Source organism: Cyprinodon tularosa, unplaced genomic scaffold (assembly GCF_016077235.1).
Source record: "Cyprinodon tularosa strain WSP-4 unplaced genomic scaffold, ASM1607723v1 ctg195, whole genome shotgun sequence".
Lineage (NCBI taxonomy): Eukaryota > Metazoa > Chordata > Actinopteri > Cyprinodontiformes > Cyprinodontidae > Cyprinodon > Cyprinodon tularosa.
Genome location: NW_024038707.1, coordinates 819763 through 830775, shown reverse-complemented (window position 1 = coordinate 830775; position 11013 = coordinate 819763). Strand labels below are relative to the sequence as shown.

Genomic DNA, 11013 nt, shown 5'->3' with positions numbered 1-11013 from the left:
GCGATAGCCGTACTGCTCCACTTGTGAAAGTAAAATCTGTTGGTCTCTTTTTTGGCATAAAGACAGTTATTCTTATTGCCACAATGCCAGACAGGTCACTGTGTTTGTTTCTTTTTTTCCAGCATTTTCATTCGTATGTGTTTTGCGAGTTCATCTAGGTATTGTGTTGGCTACTCTAATTTTTATTTTTGCAATACATTTTACAATTGCCACACATTGTGCATTTGTAGTGTGTTGGCACTCCTCGTTCCCTACAATGAACAGCTTTTTTTAATTCAGCGTGCCTTATAAAATATTTGCCTGTTCAAAGAACTTGTCTTTTTTTTTTTTGGTTTTTAATGTCATTTGGTATCTTAGTATAAAAAAAAAAATCCACTTGAAAATATCTTTAAAATTAAGCGATTTAAGACAGGGGTCCAACAGAAGCCTGTGCCCCTCTGGCCCCTGTACTAGATACAAAATACAAAATAAATGTCTAATTATGATATGTGGTGGCATGGAAGCCGTAACTGATTAGATCCTTGGACCAATTCAATTTTTTCATTTTCTTTTTTTGTTTTAGGTTCATAATAGTAATGAGGTAATTATATAAACCTTCAGTTGTTCCACATTTAGCTTCTATCATATTGAGACAGACTTAAGTTTATCTGATGTCCATGGGTTCAAGGGGCACTTACATTTCAAATAATGAATTATTGTGCTGTTTATTGTTTGTTTCTTTTTTGTTGTTGTTGTTTTCATGCATTTGTTTACAGTCCCAATGAACAAAAACACCGGCCCCATGTTGGACCCCAGCTAAATCTTTAAAACTACTGGAATGTGAGAAAACATTTGTTACGATGAGATACAACATTGGCAAACAGATATGATCATCAGCATGAGAGCAGCCAAGAAAAAACAAATCAGTGTTAAATCCAATAGCAATGATGATGTAAGCTTGTTGTTGACGGGTGGGGGGGTGATTAATCCACTAGCGGTGACTTGCCAAGGAAAAATGAGGTGTAGTGGGGGATGGGAAGCCAGACTGTTATGACTGATTCATGATCTACTTATTAAAGCTGGTCCTTTGATTCAAATAATTGTATATATTTATCCTATATTCATTTTTATTATATATATGTAAATTTTTTAACATTTTTTTTACATGAAACTATGCTTTATTGTTTGTATAAACACGTTGAGCTTTATTTTTGTTAACCTTATGTAGGTGCCATTGAAGAAAACATTAGAGATACTAGAAAATACTTATTAAGCCCTAACTACATCACTTTATGTATATTTTCCGCGTCACTAACAGCCGCCGGTAAATAAAGCAGCAGACCATTTCAGCATGGCGGGTCGCTCCGCCGTTGCTGGCTTCTTACCGGCGGGTTTTAGCTTTAACGTTATAACCTCACCGTAGTTATGCTCTTCGCTGCAAGGAGCCGCCCTGCAATGGACTAAAGCGACAACATGGTCTGACTTTAACGTTAAAGTGAACAGAGGATACCGTGTGATGGGAGTGCTAGCACTAGTAGGTATGACGCTGTAGCTACACTGTTGTTAGCATAGCATGCTAGTTTGAGCCACTTAGCTAACTAGCTACTCCATGGGGGCAGCTGTCTGACAGCCTCATTTTGGTTAGGGGCAAACATTTATTGAAGCAGGAGGGGTTACATTACTTTAATAAGCTGTAATTATAAATAATTAATGTGCATAGAGTGTAATTAAAATAAAGTGCCCTGCATCAAAATAAATAAACTGACTGACTGGCATGTGTTGACGGCTACAAGCAGCGCCACGCCGAGCTGGTTACACACAGCATGGTCTCCTGTGAGCTTAGATTACATGCTTTCAGTTCACTTTACATGCAGCCCAATAAATAAAAATGCAACTTTCTGTCTAATAAACAATCGGCTTGCATTGGTTTACTGAACTATAAAGAGCTATAATAAATATAGGAATAAATAAGCTTTACTTCTTACCGCTTTCAGACAATTTCCATTAATATATGTCATTTCTCTGGCTGTTTATACTGACAGGTTTATTTGGTTTGATTCTATTTTATGTTCAGGTGAATTTAGTTAGTTTTGTTTGATTGATCTTAAATAGTCTCTTTTGTGCGTATTTGGTTGATTCATTTATTGTTTTTCCAGCTTTTTTATTGTCATTACTACGACGGAGTATTAGGGCCAGGCTAGAGATTTATTTATTTTTGATAATAAAGTCATAATAGTCATAATATTAGGAGAATAAAGTCCTAAAATTATGATGGAAGTCGCGACGAGAATAGTTATAAAATTAGAGAATACAAAAATAAAGTTATAAAATCATGAGAATAAAGTTGTAATATCATGAGAATAAAGTCATAAAATTACTAGAATAAAGTCGTAATATTACAAGAGTAAAGTTGTAAAATTACGAGAATATAGTCATATCATGACGAGAATAAAGTCATAAAATTACTAGAATAAAGTAACATTTTGAGAATAAAGTTGTAACATTACAAGAATAAAGTCATAACATTTTGAGAATCAAGTCGTAACATTACGAGAATAAAGTTGTAACATTTTGAGAATAAAGTCGTACATTACGAGAATAAAGTTGTAACATTTTGAGAATAAAGTCGTAACATTACGAGAATAAAGTTGTAATATTTTGAGAATAAAGTTGTAACATTACGAGAATAAAGTCGTAACATTTTGAGAATAAAGTCGTAACATTACGAGAATAAAGTTGTAATATTTTGAGAATAAAGTCATAGAATTACTAGAATAAATTCGTAACATTTTGAGAATAAAGTCGTAACAGTACGAGAACAAAGTTGAACATTTTGAGAATAAAGTCGTAACATTATGAGAATAAAGTCATAAAATTCCTAGAATAAAGTCGTAACATTACAAGAATAACTTAGACAAGTTTAATTTCAAAATTAGTGTGTGGTTTAAGGGTCTTACTCAGGGATCCAGAGTGGCAGTCTGTGGGAGTGGGGCTCGAACTCAGAACCTCAGGATTCTAAGCTCTATGCCCTAACCGCTAGGCCACAACTCCCCATATTTATTGATATTTGTCAAAATGTATTTGTCAAAAATTGTCTGAAATGAATTCCTATTCATTCATTAAAAAAAAATAAAAATAAAAAAAAGAGCTGAATACGATGCTGATTTTTATGGAATTTACAGCATCTGATTGTGGCACCATGAGTTAAGCTGCGAAATCTATGATTTGGTGTTTGATTTTTAACAAGTATAACACTTTGAATCATTCAAAGGTAATAAGCTTATGTATCAGATTATTAGGTACTTCATGCCTTATAATTTAATTAAAAGAAACTAATTCTAATTATTTCCCTAATGTTAGTAAGTTCTACATTACATCTTGTGGGATCTTCAAGTTTAACTAATTTAATGTGGGTGTTATTTAAAAAAAAGCAACAAAAGGTCATTGCTAAGGATGCTGGCAGTTCAGCTCTACATACTAACTGTAAAATTTAGTGGAAGGAAAAACTGCATCAGAAAGAGGTGCATGGGTAATATCTGATGAGAGCATTTAATGATTAAACATTGTTAATCCATGTTTGAATTAAATACCTCTTCAGAAGCGCCCTAGCTGTGTAAAGAGATACAGGCTTCCCAGAGATCCCTGAAATCCTGGAAAGTTGTTAAATTAGAAAGAATAAGCTGGAAAGTTTTTTGAAGATAGCAATAAAAATAGTGACTGCATTCATTATTCTCTGTTAGTTCAACATATTCTCATTATAAGTTCGTATGAAATCGTATGAAAAGTTATTCACAGTATTTCGTATGTTTTTGACGTTTTTCTTCCAAAAAATAGATCAGTGCGCATGCGCAGCCAGACAGACGAAAAAAGCAGATCCGCGGACGGATGTGAAACTGGGAAAAACAGTGCAATAATTACTTCTTGATATCTCTAACTACGTTGCTTGCTGTTTTGTATCTTAGGGTTAGGGTCAGGGTTAGGGTTAATTGTATGTTAAATTCTATTTTATTGAATGGTTCGTTAGATGCGCATGCGCAAGGATATCTTGTCTCGAGGCAAGACGTAAAAATACGACGAAATACCACGAAAAAAACGTCAAAAACATACGAAATTACTGTGCATAACTTTTCGTACGATTTCATACGAACTGATAATGAGAATACACTGGTTAGTTTGGCAGTGTGTGCTTGTACTTCCTGAACGTAGCTAACGTGTGCATAACAGGAAACAAATCAGTGCACGCTATCTTTGTGTTGACGAATTAAAGAAATGGAAATCACATTAAATTGGTGATCAGGTTAACATTTAATACTGGGCCTGGTAAAGGATGATTTCAGAGCGCATGGATGACCAAATGTGGCTGTTAGTTATGCTTTTTTCAGTGCTTAGAGATCATTTATTTCGCCTACGGGAAAAATGAAAACATGCTGAAGAGCATCAAGGCTGCAACAAATCGCTAAACATACCTATGAAGGCTGGATATGAATGTTGACTTTATTTCTTTTCAGCGTTTTACTGTCATTACACTGTCACAAGTACAGAGAAACGAAATTCGCTATCTGCATTTAACCCATCCGCTTGGGGAGCAGTGGGCTGCCATTGTGCGGCTCCCAGGGAGCAGTGTGGGGTTAAGATTCTTGCTCAGAGAGCCAGTGTGGAAGTCAGTCCAAAGGCGTCAGTGTTTAATAATGTCGGCGCAGCGTCATGCTTCTCCACCACCTTCTAATGCTTTTTTGTTAATAATATTGTGGGTCTTGTTTATACATTTAAATCCTGCTAATCCCACAAACAGTACGTCATCAATCCCTCAGCCCATTATAGCAGTCAGCTGATGGGTCAGGGTGTAACATAGGGGGAGCTGATGTCAGCCCCATCGGTGCATGAAGACAGAAAAAAAGTGCACCAGTCCCACTCAGTAGTTCTTAGGGAGATTATTGTAAAAAAGAGACTTTATGTTTGATAATTCTTTCGGAAATTGTGTCTAAAAAAGAGCACAGAGGATTAGAATCCAAGCTGCTTGATGTCCAGTGAGTTTATCATACAGTCTGTGATGATTTGAGGAGCAACATCATCTGCTGCTGTTTTTTTGTCACTGTGATGAATAACAAGCAAACTGTTCTGACCTGAACGCCACTGAAACAATTTTGGCTCCTAAAATGAATGCAGAAGGAATTTGAATTAAGAACTGAGTTTATATTAGGGCTAAACCGTTTTATCGTGATTAAAATCACTAGAAAAATCCATCCATCCATTTTCAAACACGCTTAATCCCAACGGGGTCACAGGGGTGCTGGTGCCTATCTCCAGCTGTCAGGGTCCACCCTGGCCAGGTCGCCAGTCGCAGGGCAGCACAGGACAAACAACTATTCACGCACACACTCACACCTAAGGAGAATTTAAAGAAGCCAATTAACCTAACAGTCATGCTTTTGGACTGTGGGAGGAAGCCGGAGTACCCGGAGAAAAGCCACGCATGCTCAGAGAGAACATGCAAGCTCTGTGCAGAAAGACCCCAGGCCAGGAATCGAACCCAGAACCTTCTTGCTGCAAGGCACCATTGCTACCTTAATTAGGAATTAGGAATACTGCACATTTTTCACCTCCTTTCCAGATACCTTAATTTGAATTATTGCTACTTGTTGCATAGTTTTAGCTTCACATGGTTAAATTTTCTTTTACAAAAAATCTCCTATTCAGCTGCTTTTGTTGATATGAATTGGTCAATGAAAGGAAATAAGCTTTAGGCAGGCCCTGTGATTTATGGTTTGCATCAGCTGTAAGAGCTGCAGCTGTAAGAGCTGCAGATGCCGATTTGAAAATATTTAGATCTGTCTGTAGGAACTATAGCTCAATAAACGGCATTGAAAGCACTTTTCCCTGGAGTTTTTCTCGTTAGCGATTCGTTCTTCTTCTTGGATTAAGAGCAGGGATGTAGCGAGAGACGGAGACATCCTTCATGATCCATGATAGAGCAGTTTAAAGCTCAAAGGGATGAAAGGAGCAACTAGGCTGCAAAAGGTTCACCCTTTTGGATATTTGCTAAAAGTCTCACTCTGTCGAACTCTCTGCAGCCTGAATGAGCTACTGAGCAGCTTTAACATGTCATGGAAAATAAAGTTTCCTTCGAAAACATCTCTGTGGTTTGTTGCTCCAATAATGAAAAAAGCTCACTTTGTGTGTTACTTCAACATGAAGGACTTCTGCACCATCTTTAAGTTTCTAATCAGTGCAGAATTAGCCCATCAGACGGAACGTTTGGGTCTATCTGTGCTCAGTGTTGTTAGGCATACTTTAGCCTTTTATGCTATTCCCAACCTTTTCAACTGTATTTAATAAATAAAAAGATGCATTTCTTATCTATAAACAGAACATTATTAGTCTGTATGTGATTCGTCGATATAATACATTTCATTTAGTAAACTGAGTTACTGAAAATATATTTCACTGTTTACATGAGGTAATGGTCTAAATGTTATATATCCATTTAATATTTCTTTTTAAATGGATAGGTAATCCTACAAATATATATGTCTTAATTATTCTTTTTAGTTTTTTTTTAGCTCTTAATAAGCTCTTCTCTTTTTTTGTGGTACATATATAAACGCAGTAAAGGTACAAAGCAATGAAAGGAGATCTGACAATAAGGAGGATATACTGTAGATCAGCGGTCCCCAACCACCGGGCCGCGGACCGGTACTGGTCCGACGGCCATTTGGTACCGGGCCGCACAGAAAAAAGGATATATATATATATATATCCATATATATAATTTATCGACGAGCAGAGTCTGAGTGATGTTTTATTTTGAAAAATATAAAAAATTGCGATATAATTTCTACGGTTTCAGCGACCAAAACAAAGCTACGGAGCAGACTGGACATCAGGAGCACACTTCGTCTGTCATTTTCTCCGATTACGCCTAGATGGGACCGGCTTGTTGTTTTATTTTTATGCTGTTTGTATTTGATTTAATGCCAGTCGTATCATTTTACTTGATCGTATTTAACCACCCCCCCGGCCGGTCCGTGAAAATATTGTCTGACATATAGCAGTCCGTAGTGCAAAAAAGGTTGGGGACCGCTGCTTTAGAAAGCAAAGGTGAAAACGAGGATCTGAAGATAAAATATCAGAATGTATATTTAAATCTGTGTGCAACTAAAGGAGTAATAAGTAATCTATTTACCATATAAATAACCAAAATCATTGTCATTAGTCACATAGGATGGAAGTAACATTACCACACTGGAAAAAATTGAAATCTAGATAAGTCATCTTTTCTTAAAATGATTGCATTTGTTCTTGGACTGAGGAGATAAAAGAGACAGTTTGCCAATGGAACAAGACAATTTACACTTAAAAAAAGAAAACACAATTGCATGGTCTTATTTCAAGAAAATATCATCTAATTATCTTATTTTAAGAGTAAATATACTCATTCCATTGGCAAACTATCTCATTTACCGACTCAAATTAAGGGTAAATACACTTAATTTAAGACATATTTACTTATTTCGAGAAGTTATCAATTAATTAATTCATCTACAGTTGATTGATCTTATCAATGGAGTAATGATTAATTGATAAGTGGCTATTTTCTTGAAAATCTGTGTTTTCCCATATCAAAAGAATATTTCCATTAACATTAGCAAATAAATATCTTTTTACAACATCATACATTTAGAAAGCATTACACCATTAAATTTTAACTATTTTTTGTGCCAGCTGTATAAAATACTGACTGAATTAACCAAAAAATCTTTTCTTACAAAGTAAAAAACGTATTTATAAGATTAAAAAAATAGGACACTGTTAAGTTACTAAATAAAAAAAAAGATAAAATATGTGGAATACTTATGATTTCCAATGTACAGAGATGTAAAATCATAATTAATAGACGATATGTTGCTCTAACATACCGTCAGACTATTTGACATTTCGTTGCCATGAAGTGGACGCTCCCACTTCATTGAAACCAAGTGGAGGTATTTTAAAAAATGTGTCTACGAAGTGCATTAAATCCATCTGGCGGAGTCAGGTTAGGATATTCCAGGAAGCCACCTATCTGGTCTCTACTGGTTACATTAAAACAAGTTTTTAGTAACTTATGGATCCACGAGGAAACACTGTTCTTTGTTTACATTTCATAATACTGTGATTTTTAGACACCAATGTGCTACAAATGACGGTTTGTTTAATTTTTCAATGTGGCACCAAATGAGCTGCAGTGTTTAAGACAGCATCACTATCTTCCTTTTTTTTTGTTAACTCACACCAATGAGGTAAATGTTGAATATTCAAGTTTGTCTTTTTCTCATTTCCAGGCTCCAGAGACGAGGCCGCCATCATAAGCAACTGAAGACTTATTGATGATCACATGGGTACTGCATCGTCTATTTCTACCCTACATTTGATCCAAATTCCTGTTAGAGGTTGAGGAAGGGTGGCATAGAGTTTCAAAGCAGAGCGATGACTAAATTTGGTTATGAATATTCAGTTAAAGGCCTTTTATATTTATTTTGTTGTTTCACATCAATAATTGGTTACTCTGAAATGTTTTCTCAGAAAAAAACTGCCCTCTCATTTCAATATAAATCCATGAAACGTTAAGCTTGGAATACAGACGAGGTGAAAGAATAAAATGTCCTTAAAATATCTGGACTGGCTTTATAAAATAATAGTCATTATAAAATGACTTTAGGGATGGAACGGTTTATGAAAACCGTCCGAACCGTTCGGTTCGACTGTCTCGGTTCGATTCGCGTGTGTTGCGTTCGGTTCATGCGCTGCTCTTTTTTCTCATAGGCGAAGCGTTTACACTCCAGAGCAGCAGGTGGCGGTACTGCGACCAAAGCCAACCACCAGTAGTAAACAAGAAGAAGCGAAGCAGCTTAGCCGGGTTGAGCAGAAACCCTTTATTTTCCAAATCAGTTGTTGTGGAGAATTGTGTGGGTATTGCGAGTGGGAAAGAACAGGAGTTGGAAGACGCGCCAGCATCACTTTATAGGTCTGCTGTATGGGACCACTTTGCATTTAGAGTGACCTACGATGACGGCGGAAAGAAAGTTGTGGATAAAAACAGTGTGCAAGCATTGAGCAACACGTTTTGTTTATGCTAACAGCAACACGACCAACATGTCAGGCTAACAATCAACATATACACTGGAAAAATGATCTACAAGTAAGTAAAAAAATTACTAAATAAAGTGTATTTACCCTTAATTTGAGTTGGTAAATGAGATGGGTTGCCAAGGGAATTAATATTTTTACTCTTAAAATAAGATATTTAGATAAAATGCACTTGAAATAAGACAATGCAATTGTGTTTTCTTATTTTAAGTGTAAATTGTCTTGTTCCAATGGCAAAATGTCTCTTACCTCCTCAATTCAAGAACAAATGCACTTATTTTAAGAAAAAATGACTTATCTAGATTGAGATTTTTTTCAAGCGTTCCGAACCGAACCAAAAACCGTGACCACGAAACCGTGAACCAAACCGAACTGTGGATTTTGTGAACCGTTCCATCCCTAAATGACTTATAATAAAAATCTTAAATAAGTTTGTTTTCAACCCTTATTGTTTGATTTGCTTTCTAAATCCCAAAGTTTTCGAGGTATTAAAAGCAATTTAAAATGGCCATCTAACTGTAGCCTCTAATCAACATGTTTCTGTCATGATGGCTTACTGAATTAACCCACATGCAGAACACACCACGGAAACAGGAGTAAAAGTTCAAACAGTTTATTAAGATGTTCACACAAGTAAATCATTGGAAACAGGTTCTGGTCTGGGACAGACTTCATGAGGGTTCTCTGTAGAGAAGGTATAGTTAGGTTAGCCAGGGGGTCTGGGGAAATCTTGACAGAGTCTGATTCAGTGTTGTACCTGAAGGTATTCAGACAGACGCGGTGAGAGAGGGAACCAGTTGGGTCCAGAGTTCGTTGTTGCAGCAGAGAGCTTGCAGCGGCAGAGCTTGTCCTCAGATTCGAGTATAGACCTTGAGGATTTGCCAAAGTTCTCTCCTGAGAACTGGAATCAGACAGAACTTGTGGATCTTCAGGTTTGGCTTGTGAGGGCAGGCAGACAGGTCTATGAAGCAGAGAAGACAAAAACGGGTTAGATCTCAGGTTACCCCTCAGAGTATCAAATAACAGACTTAGCAGGCTTGGCTCAGGTTTTGCTAACCACAACTTGGCAACACTCTGGCGCTGAAGACAGGTCTGGCCGCTGCTTATGTAGCTGGTCTCCTGATGGGCTGATGATCCTCAGGTGTGCAGGAGGCTCCAGCTCAGGAGACCCATAGCGCTCTCTGCTGGAGACAGGTGGCAGATCTCCAGATCCCAACAGTTTCTGTCTTTATATTTGACCATTCTTCCTGTTCATGCCTTCAAGTCCCAACTTTATATATTTTATTCTTTTTCCAATGTTGTATTATGTCATAGTAAAAAAAAACCTTTATTAATAATTCTTATTCCTTTCTAAACTTTATTCTCTCCCTGTTTCCCTGACAACGTCCCTCATCCTCTTTCTCTCTTTCTGCTGCATATTTCAGTTCACCAGAACATAATCTACATTTTTTGATTGATGGATCCATTTAAACCAGTTGGTTTCCTGGAACTGAAGCCTCTTGCTCTGAACTTGATGCTGGATTTCTTACTGTGGAAGTTATTCCTTTCTTTATCGCACCCACTTTGAGCGGTGCAAGAGTAAAATTGTCAGTGAAGCAAAACCACCACATGATGCAACCCCGCCATCCTTGACTCTGGGTGTCAGGGTTCAGCATTGTGCCGTGGGAAGGATTTTCATTCCAGTAGCACCCGGATAGCATGTCAGAGTTTATGGGAAGATTTATGGAGTAATACACAGGGTAATAGTAGAAGATAACCTGTCGAAGGCTGCAGAAAACCTGCATCTGTTATAGCAAAGTATGCACTCAGGAGTGCTAAAAACAGATTTTAAATGGTAAAATCTTACATATATTCCTTCTCTTTTTGTTTTTAAAGTGTCCTGTCTGTCACTTAGTTCTAAGAATTGCT

The 11013-nt window shown here is 36.8% G+C and overlaps 1 protein-coding gene across 3 annotated transcripts in view; it reads left to right on the top strand.

Annotated features, from left to right (window-relative positions):
- The first annotated feature begins 1308 nt into the window (after positions 1 to 1308).
- LOC119782558 (F-box-like/WD repeat-containing protein TBL1XR1) overlaps positions 1309 to 11013 on the top strand; it is a 40964-nt gene continuing 31259 nt past the window's right edge. For 2 of the 3 annotated variants that reach the window (XM_038283576.1, XM_038283574.1), the window contains exons 1-2: positions 1309 to 1517; positions 8301 to 8357. The gene's annotated coding sequence lies outside the window, so the exon portion shown is untranslated. The remainder of the gene's footprint in view (positions 1518 to 8300; positions 8358 to 11013) is intronic. The other variant, XM_038283575.1, reaches the window with a different exon arrangement.